Source organism: Coturnix japonica, chromosome 1 (assembly GCF_001577835.2).
Source record: "Coturnix japonica isolate 7356 chromosome 1, Coturnix japonica 2.1, whole genome shotgun sequence".
NCBI lineage: Eukaryota > Metazoa > Chordata > Aves > Galliformes > Phasianidae > Coturnix > Coturnix japonica.
In genome coordinates, this window is record NC_029516.1 from 58202810 (window position 1) to 58223355 (window position 20546).

General features: G+C 37.3%; 1 long non-coding RNA gene across 1 annotated transcript; it reads left to right on the forward strand.

Annotated features, from left to right (window-relative positions):
• The first annotated feature begins 16790 nt into the window (after positions 1 to 16790).
• LOC107316336 lies at positions 16791 to 20299 on the forward strand. The gene is made up of 2 exons (XR_004307213.1): positions 16791 to 16909; positions 20149 to 20299. It is a non-coding gene; the product is annotated as an uncharacterized LOC107316336 (long non-coding RNA).
• The last annotated feature ends 247 nt before the right edge of the window (positions 20300 to 20546 follow it).

The window sequence follows — 20546 nt, forward strand, 5'->3', positions numbered from 1 at the left end:
GTACATGGGGAAGGATGACCTCAGCACTGTCCATGTTTCTGTGTAAGCCTAAACCTAGTTGTAAAGGCCAAGGAAAAGCCCAGCAATTAGCCTTTGAAGGTCATCCAAAATTGTTGTTTGCTGTTTTGTTTTTTTTTTCTGTTCCCCCTCCTCTCCTCCCATTTCTCAGTGTTGTATCCTCATCCTCCACCACCCAAATCCCAAACATAACTGGGGAAGCTGTTCAATTAAATCTCTCCCGGCTCCAGCTGGCTTCTGAGTGAAAGGTCAGCAGCATCCAGGAGGGAGAGGAGAGCACAAGGAGGAGCTGGAGCTGATGTTGCTGCAGCAGCCGCCTCCGTCTTCCCCTCGCCTCCTTCCCTCCCTTTGCCTCTCCTCTTTAATGATACCCAATGGTCAATCACTCCCCAGCAGAGAGAGAGATGCCCTGAAGCATCATTGTGGTTAGGAGCGATCGATCAGGTTTTTTTTAAAAAAAAAGATGATAATGATAACCTGTGGACATAATGTCAGTGAGTTTGCTATGCTTCTTGGAGGCCATGCACGCTCTGTCTGCCCGAGCTGAGGAGAGGCTTGGAGGGGCCCAAGAAAGCCTCTTCCCCCCACTGAGCCCACTTAGCCCTGCCTTAAAGACAGCTAATTAGACAGAGGGCTGCTATGTCTGCTTACACCGGTGGGGGAGAGCAGGAGCAAGGAGGGCCTCACACCAGTGGTGCGCAGGACTAGAGCAACCTTTGTTTTAAGAGAAGCTTCAAGTTAACTGGAGGTAATCACTCGGAGGCACGGCCATAAATAATGCATACCTGGGCTACGCGACTTGGATGCAGGCCCCGAAAGGATACTGCGGTGTGCAGTGGTGACCAACAGCTTTCTGCCACACGTGCTGGCCTGAGCCTTTATTTTAAAACAGATTAGTGCTTTGTATTGCGAGGCAGATAGAGGTAATCACAGGCCAAAGTCTGAGACGGAAATCTGAAAATCACCAGGAGGCACTTATCAGCATGCCATCTGAGCACCGGTGGATGTGTACAGACCCTTTAAAATTCTATTAGTATATGTCTGAGTAGGTTGTGGTAGAAATACAAACAGTTTTCCTTTAGTCTCTTTTCCTAAATCTCCTACCCTGCAGCCTAAGCATGGACTTCTGCTTTCATGGATAAATGCAGTTTGTCTTTTAACTGTTGAGACTGCACACTTACTGGGTGGACTGCAGAACCTGTCTGGAAGAGGAAATCTTCCATTTATTCCAGTGCACACTTTATCAGAAAAATAATAATCAAACCTGGGGGCCCTCTATCCCTTGCTTCTGTTGAGGAGATATAGGATAAATAACTCCATGGCAATAATTTCCCATCCGAACACACAGATTTTTTGTTGTCACGTTATTTTCTGCATCATTTGATGAACAAAACTACATTTTCCTCTGCACCTATTAAACTATTTGATGATGCTTTTTATTTTGCACTATAATTGGGAAAGCAATCATGTGATAAAATGTAAGTTTGTTGTGAAATAAAATAAGCGATGTTGAAAACATCCAAATTATATTGTCCGAGAAAGTTTCTCAGATGTTCTATTCATTTAGAAAAATTATGCTATTATTACTTTTAAGTTTTTTTTTGGTTTTTTTTTTTTTTCTCTTTTGGGAATAAATTTTTGAGTATTAAAATACACTAGTAACAGATACAATAATGATGTGTGATTCTGATGTTACTTTATTAAAAAGGGAGTTTGAAAGTGTTAAAATAACTTTGCTCTGTGATGGGACTTTTATCTTGTTTCTTGCTTGAGAAACTGTCTTGTGTATGTGAAATTTGGATCCATTTGTGATTGAGGTAGTAAAGAATATCTGCCAGGACTATGTATTGACTTGCACTAGTAGGAATGAAAACTTTGTGTAGGCTTAAAGAGAAACACACAGAACAACATTTGATGCGATTTGGTATTATGCAGTAAAGAACTACAGAACACCCACATGGATTTCTTTAATAAAACACTCTCCTTTTAATTAAAAGCAGAGGCATAATTTTAGAGAAAGAGGTGAAATTCAGTCTGATTACTTTGAAAGCTAGCAGACAACATGCAGCAACTTTGTTCTATATTCAGTCTCATTAGAGATGCAGGTTTCATTTTGAACAGAGGTTGCAACAATTAATTGTATTTTATTGTTCCCAAGCTAGTGAATCAACCTGAAACCCCACAACTTTATAACCATGCAAGTTTAGAGTGTGCATAGGAAGCGTATATGAGACTCATTAATTCTTTAACGTGTTGAAATTAAGTACTGCACTAAGCATGATAAGGCATCAATAAACTGGGTTTAATTTCTGGATAAAATGTTATAATCTCATTTTTCTATAGGGACAAAACCACTTTTCTGTACCTTGGAACCAGTTAGCTGTGAATAATGATGTTGTACATAAGGTCAATGATGACATAGCTTTTAATCATAAGTGACAGTCTATCATATGGAACTCCATTCCAGGCAGATTTCTTGGTGGAAGAAGCCCAGTAAAAAGGGGTAGAATTATGCGTTCAGGAAAGTATAGAAAATTTGCTGTTTATTGAGGTTTGCAGAATTGTTGCAGGTGAAGTGCAAAGTGTTCCTCTTTTCTCCTGACTTCCTCTTCATTCCTCAGACCTTTGCTGTGAAGAGCTGTTAAATGGTAGAGAACCTATACAGATTAAAAGGGTAAAGGAATTCTGATCTTCCAATCCAGAGCTGCAAATTCAGATTTAGTTTTTGTTCCTGAATCCCCTGTAAATCTTCTGTATTTTGTATTACAAAGGTGGGAGAGAGGATGGGTTAGCAGATGGTAAATTTAATAGTCTCCAAATTTTTCTAATGCAGAAAGGTCTGTGACAGCATCTGAGCAGTCTGTGGTTTGACTGGACAAGGAGAAGTGCAGGAGGGATATGAACCTGTTGAAGCGTATCTGGAGGAGGGCCACGAAAATGATCCAAGGGATGGCACATCTCGCCTGTGTGGACAGGCTGAAAGAGCTGAGGCTGTTTGGTCTAAAGAAGAGAAAGCCAGGGAGACCCAATAGTGGACTTTCTGTATCTAAAGGGGTACTGTAAGAGAAAAGGGGCCAGACTCTTTAACAAGTTTTGTTGTGACAAGGGGAAATGGTTTCAAATTAAAAGACTGGAGATTTAGACTAGATGTAAGGAAAAAGTTCTATACGAGAACTGGTACATGTTGCCCACAGATGTGGTGGATGCCTCTCCCCTGAAGATACTCGGGGTCCGGCTGGATGGGGTTCTGAGCACTGACTGAGCTGTGGATGTCCCTGTTCACTGCAGAGGAGTTGAATGAGATGATCTTTAAGGGCCCTTTCCAACTCAACTTAATTTACCGTCTACAGTCTGTTGAAGACTGTAGATGGTAAATTAAGGCCTCATCCAAAGGCCACTGAAGAACTTCCATTGGCTCTTATGTGCACTCTTTCTTACTTTACTATCAAACTTATTTAGTATTGTACATTTGACTTCTACAGCCATAGTCTTACAGACTAATTGAATTTTCTGCAGCCAAGAGAATAGACCAAGAAGCATGGGCACTACCCACACTGAGGGCAACTTACTGCCCATCAAGTCTTTGAATAACAAAAGCTGCTAGATACTACATAATTATTTTTTGGCATAATTTTTTTCCTCTTAACAATGCAAAGGAACAGATTAACTAAATGACAGACTACGTTAAACAGAAGTATGAAAATCCCAGGTGTACTTTTGTCTCATAAATAAAAACAAGAATATGAGGCCGTAAGGTAAAGACCGAATACTTGAGAATAAGTTTTTTCCCTAATTAAAGGACCTTTGAAAGCTTCCTAACCAACACCATATTTGAGATACTACACAGTTTTCTTCATGAAGCCAGACTACTGTTGCAATAATAAATAAATTCAAGCAGTGGTACTTCTCATTATGTTTCCTTTGTTGATGTTTTACTGCTTTATATTTCTTCTACAGAGCCAAAAAGAGCATTTGCAGACTAATATCTAAAACACCTTCTTACTTTATTCATACCTGCTATTATAATCTCCCATTTGTCTTTATATATTCAGTGTTTTCTATTCATTTCTTTCAGGTGACTCTATGCCAAATTTACTCATTAAAAAAAAAAAAAAAAAAAATCTGGAAAAAAACCACTATATTTTTTTAATGTTATTGTCAGATTTCAAAATTCTTTCTATCACTGATTTCTCTAATCACATTTAGACTTCCAAATTTAGCAACCAGTTGCAATTTTAGTAGCAACTAAACTACAGAGTGTAAGCTGTTCTATGATTTCACTTGGTTTGTATTTGGAGTCTAATGCTATGGACAAGAGGACCAGATTCTGAGTTGTTCTGATATGTTTGATGATATTATTACATTTATCAGAAGGCAGTGATGTATATATATATATATAAGAAAAAAGTCCCACTCAAGTTATGCTCACTGAGCTAAGTGTATTCACACATTTGTCTGTTTGCTCCTATGCTTACCTTCTGTGAACAAATTCGATCCAGCCAGCTAAGTATTATTGGATTGGGTCATAATCTGAAAATTTCTTTTAGAAAAGAAGACATGCTCATTAACCATAGAGCTGCAGATAAGCATTTCTGGAAATCAGAACCTTGTGGTATCCCTAAGATGGTGTAATGTGACAATTTCATTCCTGTCAGTTCTCTTATTACCCTGCTACAGACACAATACCAAAGTATCTCATAAGCTACGGTTTGGGTAACTTGCAGCAGTAATCTTCAAACCATGAACAACAAGTTCATACTTCAGTCTGTCTGAAAAATATAACACTTTCACCTTTTTGAGAATTAAGGATACTGTAGCCATTTTCTCATGGTTTCCACTGCCTATTTTAATGCTGAGTAAAGTATGTTTGTACATTTACACTGTGATATTGTATTAAGCATTTATAGCAAATGTTAATCTTCAAGTTTCCCAAACCACTGTTTCATGATACTTATGTCAGACACTGTCTATTTATAATTGATCATTTTACCTGCAAGACTGTAACCTGTAAATGGTTTTATTTCTTCGTATCATTTGGTTGATTTTAATAAGTCACTTTTATATTAACACTTATAAAAAATAGAAATAGCATCTAGTTCAGAGCAGAAAAACCTTGAAAAAGCTCATGAATGCATACTTAGAAGGACAATAAAATATACTTCTTGCTGACAGCTTTATTGAAACCATACTAAGAACCTGCAGGACATGCCAAGGGCTAGCAGGACAACTGATGATTTTTTGACCAAAGAGGAAGGATTTGAATTCAAGCCACTTTGAGACTTAAGTTAGATGGATGTAAACTGACTATAGTAATTTTTTGTCAGACTTAATTTAACAGCCTGTTCATAATTTCCCTACTAGAGGGCTGAGAAACTCCATTTTCCTGTTTACCATCTCAGTAGAAGCCATACCAATCAGTGAAAAAACAGCAAAATTGAGTCAGAAAGGCATTAAATTAAACATGGAATACTGTTGAAGGAAAATTATGGCAAACACATACATGTGTGTGAAATCAGGTTACCAGATATGTGACAAAATCACACTCTGAAGAAAACTCTGAATTCATGTTGAACATGTTCAAGCATTTTGCCAATAATTGGACAGAGGCTGTATTCATGTATTAGAAGAAATGTCACATAGTTAGCATTTGTGAAACTTGGTAAAATGTCATAATGCTGGAATTTTATTGAACAGCGGTTAATTTTTTTTATGAGGAGGAACTGGAGTTCAGTAGTTGCACCAAATATAATGTTGCATGAAGAGTCAAAAATAATCAAGCTACAGGAACCCAGAGTGAGCTGAAACATAACTGGATAGAAATCTGTGTATACTTCAAAGAAAATAGACCCTTGCAAACAATGAGATAAGCTACTCCTTCAGCATCCTTGCTTCAGGGGAGTAGGGCTGGGGCAAGCCCAGTACTATCATAAGGGAGTTTAAACTGGGGCGTATTTGCTGGGATATTTTTTTGCCAGCAACAGGATTCTGTACAGCTTCTAAAATATTAGCAGATACTACAAGAGCGTAAAAAATTCTGCATCATTTGTAAAGACACGGAAAACTGAACATAATTTTGATGTCCAAACAGAGATCTATGCCCACTTGTCAGTATGAAACACGAAGAGATGAGGACTAATGATCACAGTCTGCTTATATTTACTTTATGAATTTGATATGTACGTAACACCAAGTCATCATGGTTATATTACATGTTTAAGAAGGCCAGTTTATCAAAGCTTGAATCAATTAACATAAATGAGGAGGAATGTAAATTTTAATTAGGAAGTATTAATGAAAACTGGGAATTGTTCAAGGACATAATCTAATTTCACTTACACACAAAAGTGTACAGTAGTCAAAATGCCCTGAATAATATATGCAAAGCCATGTAATACAAGAAATAATTCTATATAAAAATTGAAATTGAGCATGGATAAGTTATATACTGAGACTTTTGAGTAACTGATAAATTAGAGACTCAGTTAAAAGTCAGTGGCCAATATGGTTAAAGACATCAAGAAGGCGCATTTAAAAACAGTCTAGCGTCAAAAAGAATCTTAGGTCAGATATAGTTCCACTGAAGATGCAGATGGAAGAAATCATAAATAATGACGCAGAAAAGGCAGAAATGTTTAATAAATATTTCTGTTCCCTATTTGGAATGAAACAGGAGGATGTATCCATCCCATATGATGTTGTGAATGGAAATGAAAGTTTGCCATCTGTAACAAAGAAAGAAGTAAGGCAGCAACTTCTAAAATTGAGTATCATATCATATCATATCATATCATATCATATCATATCATATCATATCATATCATATCATATCAATGGGTTTAGTTTATTTTAGGCCCAAGTGTCTTAAAGGAACAAGCTGAACAACTAAATTTAGCCAACTGCTCAAAATGTAGGAAGTAAAGGTACCCACCCTTTTCTGCTGTCTAGCGAGCATCTAATTTTCCTACTTCAGGAGTGTAGTAGAAATACCTGTCCCCACCACGCCTTGCTCCACATATTTCTGAAGAAACAAAAAATTGTTTTCTTCTGTACTTCTACTGTAGAGTATTACTTAGGTGATACCAGCACAGTACTCTCGATGGTCCTGACTGCATTTTAGTATTTCTCCAAGTTTCTTTCTTTACAAGTATATACCATCTTTTTGAAAAGCAAGCAAAGGAAGGCCTCAAGCAATCTATAGCAACTGGATTGGATTAAAAAGTCATATCAAATGGATTAAAAACTGCTTTATTTATAGCCCTTAAAGCGGAGTTAAGTAATGAAAATACATCAGTGATTTACAGTGTTGCTGGTGGTGCTGACCATGGATCAAGGTTTGATCCAGTACTGCACAATGTTTTTTTCCAACCATTTAGATAAGGTTTTGGTGAATTACAGAACTGGATAACACATAGATATGAGAAAAATGAGCTACTTTTATAAACAGATTAGAGTTGACTGGTTGCTGATCAAGAACTAGTAAAATATATTTAAACACACACAAAAGTCAAGCAATACATTTAGGAGAGACTTTTAGAAAGACTATCTCTGAAAACATTGCCTCAGAAGAGGATGTTCGTGGGTCGACATAAGTTACGTTAGTGATTCAATGAGTCATCTTTTGGTGGATAAATCAAGGATTAAAGCAGGAACAAGGAACCAGACTTCATTTCTGTACTCCACATTCAAAACACTCTATTCACCTGTCAGACCTGCACTTACTTAACAAAAATTATGGAAGTAATGCTAAGACAAAACTGAAAGGAACATCACTACATTGTTCTAAACACTGGCAAATGAGTCTAGAATGTGATGGATTCATATGAACAGATAGAGAACACACCTGGCAGATGGAGCCTTCTTCCTTTGCAGATGTATTCAACAATTTATATCTTGCAAATATGCAGATTTCTGTAATTAAACATCAGAATGCTTTCTTTAAGGCAATAGGCTCACTGTACTTTGTCAACTTTAAAATGAGATCAAATACCTCCCTAAAACAAGTCTTACTGTCTACGCACAATGATGGTGAGACACTATCACAGTGAATTTTTCCCAGTCTGAAAGACTATGTGACTGTGATAAATTTCTAATCATTGTGAAAATATTTACAAAAATCAATTTTGAATGTAGAAAGGAAACAAGTTTGATTATGTCAACAATTAGAAGAATTTTCATGATGTTATCTATCCTTTTTCTAAAGGATCCTTTTTGCTAAAATGTACCACTTCTATGGTGGAATTCAGTTGCTGTGAACTGGAAAATTTTTAGCAATGAATCTTGTCCAGAGATGTCAACACAACATCTCCTTCCCTGAACATACTAAAAATGCCTCCTGTGCATTACCACTAAGGTTACCTTACACACTATCTGTTTTTCTAATTCTTCATGAAGTCTTATTCCAAAATATTACATAGAAATGCCTTGTTTTATTAAGCAGTTTCCCAGTGGATTGAACTGCACTCAGAATGCTCCCATTCCATGATAGACCTCGCAGTTGCAGTAGTAGTAGTGGAGCTTAGAACATACAGTTAGAAGTGCTGTGACTTGCTCACATATCATGTGAATTAAGAGTATTTTTCCAAAATTATTTATTTTCTAGTCAGTGGAAAATTCCAGTGTCTGTCTGTCTGAGAAATAAACTGTCTCAGAAATAAACACCAAGACAATTTATGTCAGGGCCACCCAGACTTTTATCCCAAAGTCACTGGAGAATGCATGGGAAACACTGAGGTTTAGATATGCTTATGAGATTTGCTGAATTTGGATACAAGTCGGCTCTCAAAATGAAGTTAGAATCTTAAACTCTGCTTTTAGCTGTTTTAGGAAGAAACTTTCTAAATGCTCAGATTATCTAGAAGAAAATTCTGGGGGAGTTCTGAAGAACACGTATTTGCTGAACAAAATGGAGACAAGTTAAAAAGTCCAGCATGCATCTGTACATAATGAATTGTGTGTTGGAGCCTGTGTACGACACTGGTTATGCAGCAGCAATTGATGTTATAGGATAATATCTTCTCTGAGTCACAGCAGTGTAATCATTGCCTAGGTGTGGAGATTTACAGTAACAATTTGGCTCTTCAAATGATTCACTGCGTGGCCCTCAGCAAACCACTTAATTTTACCTTTCAGTTTCCTCAGCGATGAAATGGAGATAATTATATTTCTGGAGCTTTATAAACACTTTGAAATCTATAGCTGAAAAGTACATAAAAGTGCTAAGTAACAATATCAGATTTCTTTTCTTCTCCAGTTATTCTCCTTATGAGACCAAGTCTACCCAGTTTTCATTTGGCAAGTGGTCTAGCTAAAGCTGATAGAATACAAAATTACTCAAAAACTAACTTACAATAAGACTAACATATTTATCATCTTCATTCTTTTGCTTGTTAGGTTTCTTACTTCTTTTACTTTTTTTTTTTTTTGGGGGGGGGTTGTTATGGGGAGGTGGGGGGTGGGCAGGAGGAATGGTAAGGACAGGAAGAGGCAGGAAGAGTGTTTCTTTATCATTTAAATTCTTTTATCAGTTTAATTTTCATTAGAATCAAATATATCAGTATTGGTGCCAGACATATCTGAGACTTGAAGTGGCTGCTGCTGTGCAAGATGTGTAGAAAAGAATAAACCAACTGGAAAGGAAACCAATGGCACTGACAGCTGCTTCAAATTAGGGGAAAATTTAAATACAAATTTATTGTCTTCTTCATAATACTTGTCCAGAATTTTAAAAATTTATCTAAAATTTGAAGTTAAATTTAAAAAATCATTGTCTATGCATAAGTAAGTAATAATAGAAAGAAGAGCACAAGTCTTGAATTTGTGGTGCACTATTTACTCCATAAATCAATATGTTGGGTAAGTAGAGAGAGTAGATCATCCACCAGCTTAAGGAAACTATTTCTGGGATAAAGCATTAAGAACGAATAGTTATTTTAAATGTAAACATTAAACAACCATTTGGGACAGAATATAAATATAAAAATAACAGTAAAATTATGGAAGTAGTGAATTTATTTATTTATTTTACTTAGAATGTAGGTAAAAGAAAGATAATGCCTAAATTTGTTCACTCACTGCTATTATTCAAAGCACATGCTATGCATATGATCATTATACATTAGGATATACCAATAGCCAAGGGCACTTCTTCACTTCTCTCCCCTTTTTGGCACTTCACTCACTCCCAGAATTGTATGCTGCTCAATTAATAGTTTTGAAACTAGACACTTAACAGGGCAAGGACATTTGCTGCACAGTAGTCTTACTCCCATCCACCTATCTGTAGTGGTCATGTGGTCATCTCATCTAAAGGTCTGAAATCTAGTGCTGGTTGGAAAGGAAAGATTATGAGTTAATAAAACCATGATGCTTTATTATTCACAGGTCTCTGGCCCCCTGTTGGGTACTCATTAGTATTTGATAGAATATCTATTTTATCAGAAGATCAACGGTTATCAAATAGTATATCTCTGGTTCTCAGAAACTTGTTCTGGTACTATTGATTTGCTGCAGCTTCTTGAACTCTTTAAGACAGAGGCATTTGGAAAAAAAAATCTCTTCCTTCCCTGAAAAAGAAAGGTGAATCTAATATACTGTGATTTAATGCTATTTTGATGGTTCCTGTAATGTTTCTATGTCTGAGTGATTTTGTAGCTCATTCAGGTTTATACATAGAGGGTTCAAAAGCAAAGTTGTACCTGCCAGGTTTACTGATAAGCCATTTTTTCCTTTATCCTTTTGGCATAACTGTCACAGGATGACACAGACTGGTAAAAAGAAAAGAATTGCCAAGATAAAAGTATGAACTATCCCTTTTAAAAACTAGAAGGAGTAAAAGGAAAGTGCCTGTAGACTACAGTTTGTTTTGGACTGGGTAATCAATTTGTTTCATATTATCTTCTTGTAATATGTTGTTTTTTAAGGTGAACTATGAGTTCAGAGTTAATGGGCAGGGACACAGGCTGTCCTCTAGGCTGGAAAGTTTCCACTAACAACTGCAGAATATTGCTGTGTTATCCTAGTGCTGTCATACTGATGACAAAATATACCAGTTTTAGTCAAATTTTTGTCTTGTTTAAATCTAGACCTCTCTGCAGATCCACATTTTGCTGAAACTGAAGCTCAGTAAAAAGCCAAAGTATTCCTTGATCAATACCTTACTGAATTCCTTTCTTGTCCTTTCACTGCCAGAATAAATTCACTGGTTGCTCCAAAAGTAATTCCTTTTAATTATTTCCATGGAAACTCCAACAGATACAAAAAGCACAATAACACTATTTGATAGAACATTCTCTCAGCTGCAAAATACTGTTTCTCAACATAGTCATCACCATTAACCACGCCTTTCCACCAGTGATGAGTAAAAGTCTGCACTCTGGACTTGGAAAAATCTGCACCAGCAGATGTTATGTACTGTTGCTGTGTCCACTGCTGAAAGGCATCACCAACCACCTCACTGTGCACACATCCACTCTTTTGTCTCCATCAACGTTCAGCAAGCATCACTGCATGACATTGGGTACAGTTTTTTTCTGCATAGAGCAATTCAATGGCACACTTTTTCTCCATACACACTTCCATGTCAGACACTAGATTTGTTGGACTGCTCCATTGCTGCTATCTGTCACACAGCAACCAAACGTAATGGTATATTGGTGGGAAGGTTCAACGTCTTCCTCTGTACCACCAACATTCATCTCTGACATTTCAGACCAACATAATAAAACAGGAGATATTACTTTTGGAGCAGCTGTTGTAGTACCTGTTCTGCACTTCCTAGGAAATAATCTATGCTTCATCTTGAATCTGAAACACAGTTCAGTACAGCTTTGATGTGCCCTGGCAGTAAACAACTTCTGTATCATGTGCATTTAATTCTTCAATGAACTGCAGGAGATAGGTGCATAGAAAAAATTATTCTTCTAATTATACAGACCTACCAAAATAAATAAATAAATAAATAAATAAATAAATAATGCAAAGAGATTCTCTCTTCTTTATATCTAGATCTCTTGTCTCTCAGTAGCATTTTACTTACAAGTCTGAAGAAATGGAAAACTCCTAACTAATAATTCAGTCATTCCTCTGCTTCAGTTTCCTCAGCAGCCCAACATGCTGAACTAAGTAACAGTCCTGTGCTGCCAAGCGATAGTTAAAATCCATATGCTCACAAATATACTGTCAATTATGTGATGCATGATCTGACTCATTAGGTATGATGCTCATGTTATTACTCAGCAAACAGTTCCTTATACAATTTAGGCCAACACATCAAAATTCATGAATTCTGATGGTTACGAAGATCTTTTAATGATGCCTTCGGAGGATGAAATATATTGGTTTCAAAAAGGTGTGCAAAAGTATGGATATTAGGTAAAAGAGTTAGAGGTAGGAGGAGCACACAAGATCAACAAGCCAGACAAGTTCAGAAACCTTTAGTGATTGTGTAGCAATCTGTACTGAAAATTCAAGTACCTTCTCCTTAATGATCCATTTATCTCTTTGACATGATTTTTTATCATTCTAACTGGCATGACTCCTGTTTTCTCAGTGTTTATTGCACATTTGTTTTGTCAAACAAGTCTTTAATAACCAACAGATCAGACCACTTCCTCCAGATTTTCTCTGAATAAATTATTTTTTTCTCAGGAAAACAGAGATGAATTATTTTATGTCCAGTGCAGTAATACTGATATGATTCTTGCAGTGAAAAAGGAGGAGAAATGTGAAGAATTGTTTCTGCATCAGAAAGCTAACTGTATGGAGTCATTGCTTTTAATCTGTATTAAATTTTGCATAGATCAGTGTGGATGTCACCCAGGGAGGACAAGATGGTTAAAACAGATGTGCTTCTCCTATGAAAACAGCTAGTACGTGTCTCCACTAGGTACATAGTGTAAGACTATCTCTGACACAATGCAGAATACCTTTTAGTGTGGCAGCAATATACAGTTCTCTTGATTATTGCCTCTTGATGATGAAACTATGCAGTTTGGATTTTTTCTTTGGCTTTGTGATAGAATCACTGTGCAATTGCAGACTTATTCTGAAATTTACAAAAATATACAAAAATACAAAATGTTTAAACAACTCCACCCTGAAATTCATTCCTTCAATAGAATTTTTAAAATTTAACTGTTTTAGTTATTTGGATCAATATTTACAGAAACTTGTCTATAAATATGAAGCACACAACATCTTATTATAAATAAAAAAAATAAATTAAAAAAAATTGCCCTTTGGCTGGCAGTACTGTTTTCACATGCTTTAACTTGTGCACAAAGGGAGCCCATGAGAAGGTAAGCTAGAATGTAGATTCAGAGCACACGGTCTCTACAGTGTCTCCCCATGCAAACAGTCTTCCTGTGGGTATGTCATTCCATTTTGGAAGGGGTGCATCACTGCAGAATGAGAGCTACTGCAGAATATCTAACATCTTGTAAATTCACACTCTGAAGTGCAAAAACTTCCCCGAACCATTAATAAGTGATTCTTATTGATTTCAAAATCCAATTAAACTTAGAGATATTCCTCATCCATAGTAGGTTCAGTCAGGAAAACAAGAGCGAACCCTAAAGTTGAGGCTCTGGGTCCTTCAAAGCATTCCCTTAAGCCTTCCTCCCAGCCTTGTGGATTCTAAATATTTTTCTCCCTTTTTCTCCTCCTTCTGGCTTACTCTGTAGGCTGCTGCCACAACCACTGCTGATGGTCATACAGTGGCTTGAAGTAACCAGGAGAGACCTGAGGACCAGGGTGAAGTGAGTAAGTTGATTACAGAAAGATGGAAAATAGCAGCTCTAAGTTCTTAGATACTGATGTGGAGTAGAGTATGGAAACATTGGTGAACCAACAGAATTTCTCCATCTTTCAGCCTCAGATCAATTATCTACATTGAAAGTAAATGGCACTTTGGGGGGGGCGGGTGGGAGGGGGAAATGTAATAAAGTATATAATTCTAGTTAGGTCTTGATACTTCAAGCTGGAATTATGAGCATCCCATGTGTTAAGGGACACCCTATAACTCTAACTGCTACTGAACCTTAGATTAAGAAACTTCTCTTCAGAGTGATCTAGATAAATTTGAGGAGTCAGTGTTGTGAAATATGACTTTAAGTCTTGTATCCAACCTGGGATTCTGCTAAAAATTTAGCTTCTTAAGGATATACAATGAATGTAAATGCAGCTTCCCTCTAGCTCAGACTTCATTAAAAATGTTACAATCAGAGCAGTCTTAAAACAGCACTGAGGCTGACTGTGAGGGCTTTTTGGTCTGGTTTTGTTGACATTAGTGATGACTTTGATGAACATACTTGAATAAAGTCAATAGGATTACTCAGTGAAACATCTCACATTTCTTCAAATTTCAACTTTAACAATAAAAATAGCAATAGTATGAGGACAAGCATTTCTTTTGTGAGGTATACTTATCCCCTTAATGAGAATATAACTTTACTCCCTTCAAACCTATAATAATCTTTCTTAAATTATTTGCAAATTTCCCAACATTATACTTTTATGCATTGGGCTATAATCCTTACACATTAGTTTATTTTTCTTTCTCCAACTCAATACATTGAATTAAATAATAATAATAATAATAGTGAGGACAAACAGATATAAAGTTACGTATACCTTTTCCCAGCAAGAAGACAAATGGAGTTTTATCTCATTTCCCTACTCAGGGAAAAGGCAATGCCTTTGTAAATGGGAAATCTAATAGTACAGGTGAATTAACTGCTTATTAAAGATTATTCTTAAATTATGCAGCCTATATATCAACAATAACATATAAGGAAGGTTCAGCTCAGTAAGGACCAACTGAAGCCACTTCTCACTATTTCTGTATGCACATGTTATTCAGGGTATCAAATCTGCCCCCTATCATTTCTAAAGAAGCTTATGAATCATTTCTACAATTAAGAGATTGGATTCAGAAAATAGGGAAGGATGTAAGATGGTGTGCACTGTTTTAGCACAAGTTCAAATGACCCGATTTATTGCTTTGATGTGATGTTTATCTTGTGACTCAAGTTTCTTACAGATTAATCCAAAATATGTGATTAAAACAGAAAACAGCTGTGATGTTTGAGGTAAATCAGACTTAGCTAGTATCTTATAACTGGAGTCATTTTTTTCCAAAGCAGTAAACATTTTTGCCACGCTCTCATTTAATTATATCTAAAAAATACTTGCTTAACTTTAAACAGTCAGACTTCTACCGTTTGTTTATATCTCTTGTCAACTTTTTTTTTTTTTTTTTTTTTCTCCTAATTTTGGATATATCAGTCCTTGCACTGCTGATATTTTGCTACTTATTCTGTAGACTGAATTTGGAGATTTTTTAATTGGGAAAAATAGAGCAATGTTTTACTGTTTGCAGTTTATCGGCAGTATTTCAAGCTCCACTGAGGCCTCAGAGATCAAAAAATCAAGTAAAGACAGAAAGAAGAGAAAAGTGAATTAGTTGGGTTATATTAGTAAATAATTTAGAGTGCTTAAAAAACAATGTTCACACATTTTTAATTTAAAGCCTTCTAAATCCTTTTAAAATTCATTTGCATCTGCAATTACTTAAACTGTGAGCTGTGGACTGGAGGGAGTGAAACTATAGATTTTAAGTGCGTAGCTGGAGGTAATATATAAACTCAATTGATCAGTCTGGCAGAGAATTGATGCCACAATTTGTACCCAGTGGCACTTTCTCTTTCTTACCTGACTGGCTTAGAACATTATCAGAAAGTCAATATGATACGCCAATATAGTGATATACTTGCACTCATAAGTCCCTTGTTTAGATTAAACCCTAGGTGCTCACAATGTGGAATGCAATGGACAGACAGCCTGACTCCATCCCACTATGAGTTGATCTGAAAGTACTCAACTTAATTCCAGGTTTCATGTGGTTATCAATGTCCCCAGCAGTCAGCCAAACAAGTAACAGAGGATGTCTGTCTCTGCAAGGCAATGCAGTGGGTAGGGAATAGTGTGCATGTGATGCTCCTGTCTGGCTACAGTCCCCTCTGTATCAGCTGCCTGTCTCTAATAGGCTCTGCACTCATCGTGATCAAGTTTCCTTTATAATTCTTTTTCGGTCTCATGTTTTGGTTCTCTCTCTTCCTCTTAATTTATTAATGATTTCACCTCCTCTGCATTATCTTTTGAAATCCTTCCATTCTATAAAGGGCAGCTTCTTGAAGCCTGATGAAGAATGACTTCCAAAGTCTACCTCTTAATAAGTGCGTTTTGTACATACTGTAAATATAGACTAGTATTTGTGGCTGCATCAAGAAATGAATCAGGCCTCTATCTGCTAATTTCTAACCAAACATTAATCTGAGTAAAAACCTGTTATGTTTTGCGTAACAGACGAAACTGAAGAACAAAACTATTTCATACCTGGCATTTCAGCTGTATATACACTCATAGTATGTACAGGAAATTCTGGCACATCCTCACGCATTAACTTTTTCCTTCAAGACAGTGCTTATCTTCCATCTGCATAACATTTGATGCTTAGAACTGGAGAAATAGTGAAGACAGCTGTGGGATCAATAGTTGTTTAACCCTCTATGAAATAATGCCAGACTACTCTAACCAGCTCACCACAAGTGGTGGTGGAGCTTTAAGTGACACATACAACTCCCCCTTCCACTTGAAATGATACTAAACTTCATTGTTTGTAATAATTTACTGGTCTTTGGACTAAACTCTCCTATGCTCTAGTTTATAGAGCATATATAACATGTCCTTGATCATTCACTATCTTGCAGACAACACCAAGCTGAGCAGGGCAGTCAATACATTGGAGGGAAGGGAAGACATCCAAAGAGACCTGGACAACCTGGAGAAGTTGGCCTGTATGAACCTAATGATGTTCAACAAAGCTAAGTGCAAGGTGCTGCAGTTGGGCTGGAGTAATCCCATATATTTATCCAAGCTGGAGGGGGCAAGAGCTCCTTGAGAGCAGTCCTGAAGAGAAGGACTTGGGGGTTCTGGTGGATGAGAAGTTGGACATGAGCCAAAAGTGTGCACTTGCAGCCTGGAAGGCCAACTTTGATCTGGGCTGAATTAAAAATGTTGTGGCCATCAGGGAGAGGGATGTGAATGTCCCCCTCTACTTGGCTCTTGTGAGGCCCCATCTGGAGTACTGTGTCCAGGCCTGGGGTCCCCAGCACAAGAAGGACAAAGAGCTCTTGGAATGTATCCAGAGGAGAACCACTAAGATCGGAGGCCTGGAACACCTCTCCTATGGAGAAAGGTTGAGGGAACCGGGATTGTTTAGACTGGAGGAGAGGAGGCGCCGGGGAGATCTAATTGTGGCCTTCCAGTATTTGAAGGGAGCATATAAACAGGAGGGGAATGGCTGTTTACATGGGTTGATAGTGGGAGTGTGGGAGTGATTTAGGGGGAGGGTTTAGGTTAAATATTAGGAGGAAGTTTTTCACTCAAAGGGTGGTGACGCACTGGAACAGGTTGCTCAAGTATCTTGTGGATTCCCCATCCCTGAAGGTTTGCAAGACAAGGCTGGTTGTGGCTCTGGGCAGCCTAGTCTAGTAGTTGGCGACCTCTGCCCATGGCAGGTTCTGTGATTCTATGACAATTCTATGATTTCCAAAAGAGCCTATACCTTTACTTTGCTTTCTAAGTACTTTTTTTTTGTATTCCCTAGTTATTTTCTTGTAAAGTAATCTTTAGGAATGAACCACGTTTAGGGACTCATGAATACTGGTTGTTTCCTTGATGTAGGACTAGTGACAAGGGTAAGCAAGCTACTTACAGTTATTATAGGCAGAAGTATTTTGCATTATGTGTCACTGGTGACAGCAAATTGTGTCTGTTTACTTTGAAGGCAGACATATATAAACCTCACTCTAGATCTCAAAGTATGCAGTATTTTATTCTTTTCCCCTATTTTTCCTTTCATATTACATTTGGTAAATGAAAGTCTCATAGTTATTTGGTAACTCGGTTGAGGCAGTTGTAGTCAAGTCCATGTGGATATAGCCATGATGCAAACATTCACACATGCCTTTATATTCAAGAAGAGTTATGTTTGTTTTTTTCATGAATAAAGTACAGCTGACATGTAAGTTTCAAATGGATGGGGTTTTAGACCACAGCTACTGTATCAGGCACACAAATGCTTGTGCAGCACAGAAGGTGCACATAAATTTCCTGAGCTCTGCATATGTCCATGTCAAGGACTTAAGTAGAGTGTGGGACCTCTCATCTACAGGAACAAGATAAGCTGTAGCTGTTCTGATGCTTTTTCATACTGATCTAGTCAATCATCAGTGACAAAATCCTCTAACTGTTGATTTGATTCTACTCATGACAGCAAGCCCATTTTGTTAAACTGAGATCAGGGAAGAACCAGGCCCTTAATCCATTTGGCTTTTCTATTTTTGTACATTGATTGCTTATCAGGAAATAAATAAATGTGAAAGTAAAGAACTTGCGCACATCAGGGCAAAAAGCAATAGCCATTAAGCCTGTAACACACGGTATATGCCCTTTTAGCAGTAAGGACACTGCTTGAAATTGTCAGTGTGACAGATTTACTCTTAATAGCTTAAGCAAATTTCACAGTTTACACAGGTCATTTTGAAGTAAGAAACATTAATGTGTTTGGAATAAAAATTAAAGATTACAAACTTCACACACATCTGCAGAGAGTTAGCCATATGTTTCATATGTTTGTTTAAAGTATTAGGAGGTGCTTGTTCGGATAGAATATTGTTTCCTATGTGTATGTAATATAAATAACATAAAGGCATCTTCAATACATTTTGACATTTAAGCATATGTTTAAATCAGCTTTAACATATTGATTCAGACCTTCTCTATCACCACACGTCCAAAACTAGATAATATAGAACTTTCACGTATAACTGCTTTCAAAAAGGCTGCTCCAAAAGTAATGTCCCCTATTTTATTATGTTGGCACATGATGTCAGAGGCGGATGTTGGTGGTATGGCAGTAGAAGCTGAACCTTCCCACCAATACTCCATTACATTTTCTTGCTGTGTAACAGATGGCAGAAGAGGGGCAATCTGACAAAATGGTGTCTGGTCTGGAAATGCATATGAAGCAAAGGTGTGTCATTGCATTACTTCATGTGAAAAAAAAAAAAAATGGCACTCACTGATATTCACTGACACTTGTTGAATGTTTATGGAGAGCAAAAATCGGATGTGAACACAGTGAGGCAGTGGGTGATGTGTTTTTGCAGTGGTGGCAGTGATGTGAAAGATGTTCCATGCACAGGTGTCACACCATGAAATGAAGAGCATCTTTATCAGCTCATCTGAGCCAATTGGTGGATTATGATCAGGGAAAAATACACTTCAATGTGATGGAAGCAATGGTGGCAATGCAGGAATATTGCAAAGTTTGTGCCAGGTGTGTCCCATGAACACTCAGTCAGGAACAGAAAGAATACTGTATGTAAGTTTGTCAGAACCTATTTAACTAATACGAGGCTGAATGTGACTGTGACTGTTTCCTCAATCTCATCATTGCGGGTGCTGAGATGTAGTCTCATCACCATGACCCGGACTTAAAATGGTAGTACTTAGAGTGGCAACATGTAAATTCCCCATCAAAGAAAAAGACACAGCCCTCAGTGGGTAAAGTGATGTGCACTGTCTTTGATGATGGAAAAGGGTTCTTCCTTCTGAATTTCTTGGAACCTGGACAAATTATCAACTTGAACCACCAGAAGAACACTGACAAGATGAAGTCTTGAACTTCTAGAGTCAGGCTAGAGAAGAGGACAACCTTTCTCTTGCAAAACAATAATGACAGGCCCCAGACCAGTAAAGACCATGGATAACATTGCCAAATTTGTCTGCAATGTCCTACCATACCCACTGTGTAGTCCAGATTTGATGCCTTTTCAGTTCCATCAGTTTGAGTCACTGAAGGATGGGAAGTGTGGGCAACATTTTCCTAGAAATTATGTCATCATAGAAGCTGTGCAACAGTGGGTCATCTCCATTGAGTAGAGCATGCATGCTCTTGTTCATTGCTAGTGAAAATGCAGAACTAATGATGGTGATTATATTGACAGATAATATTTTGTATCTGAGAATTTGCTGTATCAAATAATGTTATTGTGCTCTTTGTATCAGTTGTAGTTTCCATGGAAATCAAAAGGAGGCGTGACTTTCGGGGTGATCTACATGCATACAAAGCACAGTGCTTTATGTAGGCATTTATTATTCAAGCTATGGAGGAAAACAGACAAGGAAGAGGAGAAAAGGAATAGAAAAAAGTACTGAGGTATGTGTACTTGTATCATACATTGAAGAGGTGGATGTCTTTCCTCATAACACTGGGCTACTCTGTGTCTTACACTTCCTCATAGAGCCAGAAAGGAGGTACCATTTTGGAGCAATGTATTATGCTTCTGGCAGCATTGGGTTCATTGAGCATGAGTAATCTAAATACAGTATACTACTGGATTAATTTCAAGTTTTCCTGTGGGGACACTTTTTTTTTTTTTTTTTTTTCCTTTGAAGGGACTGCA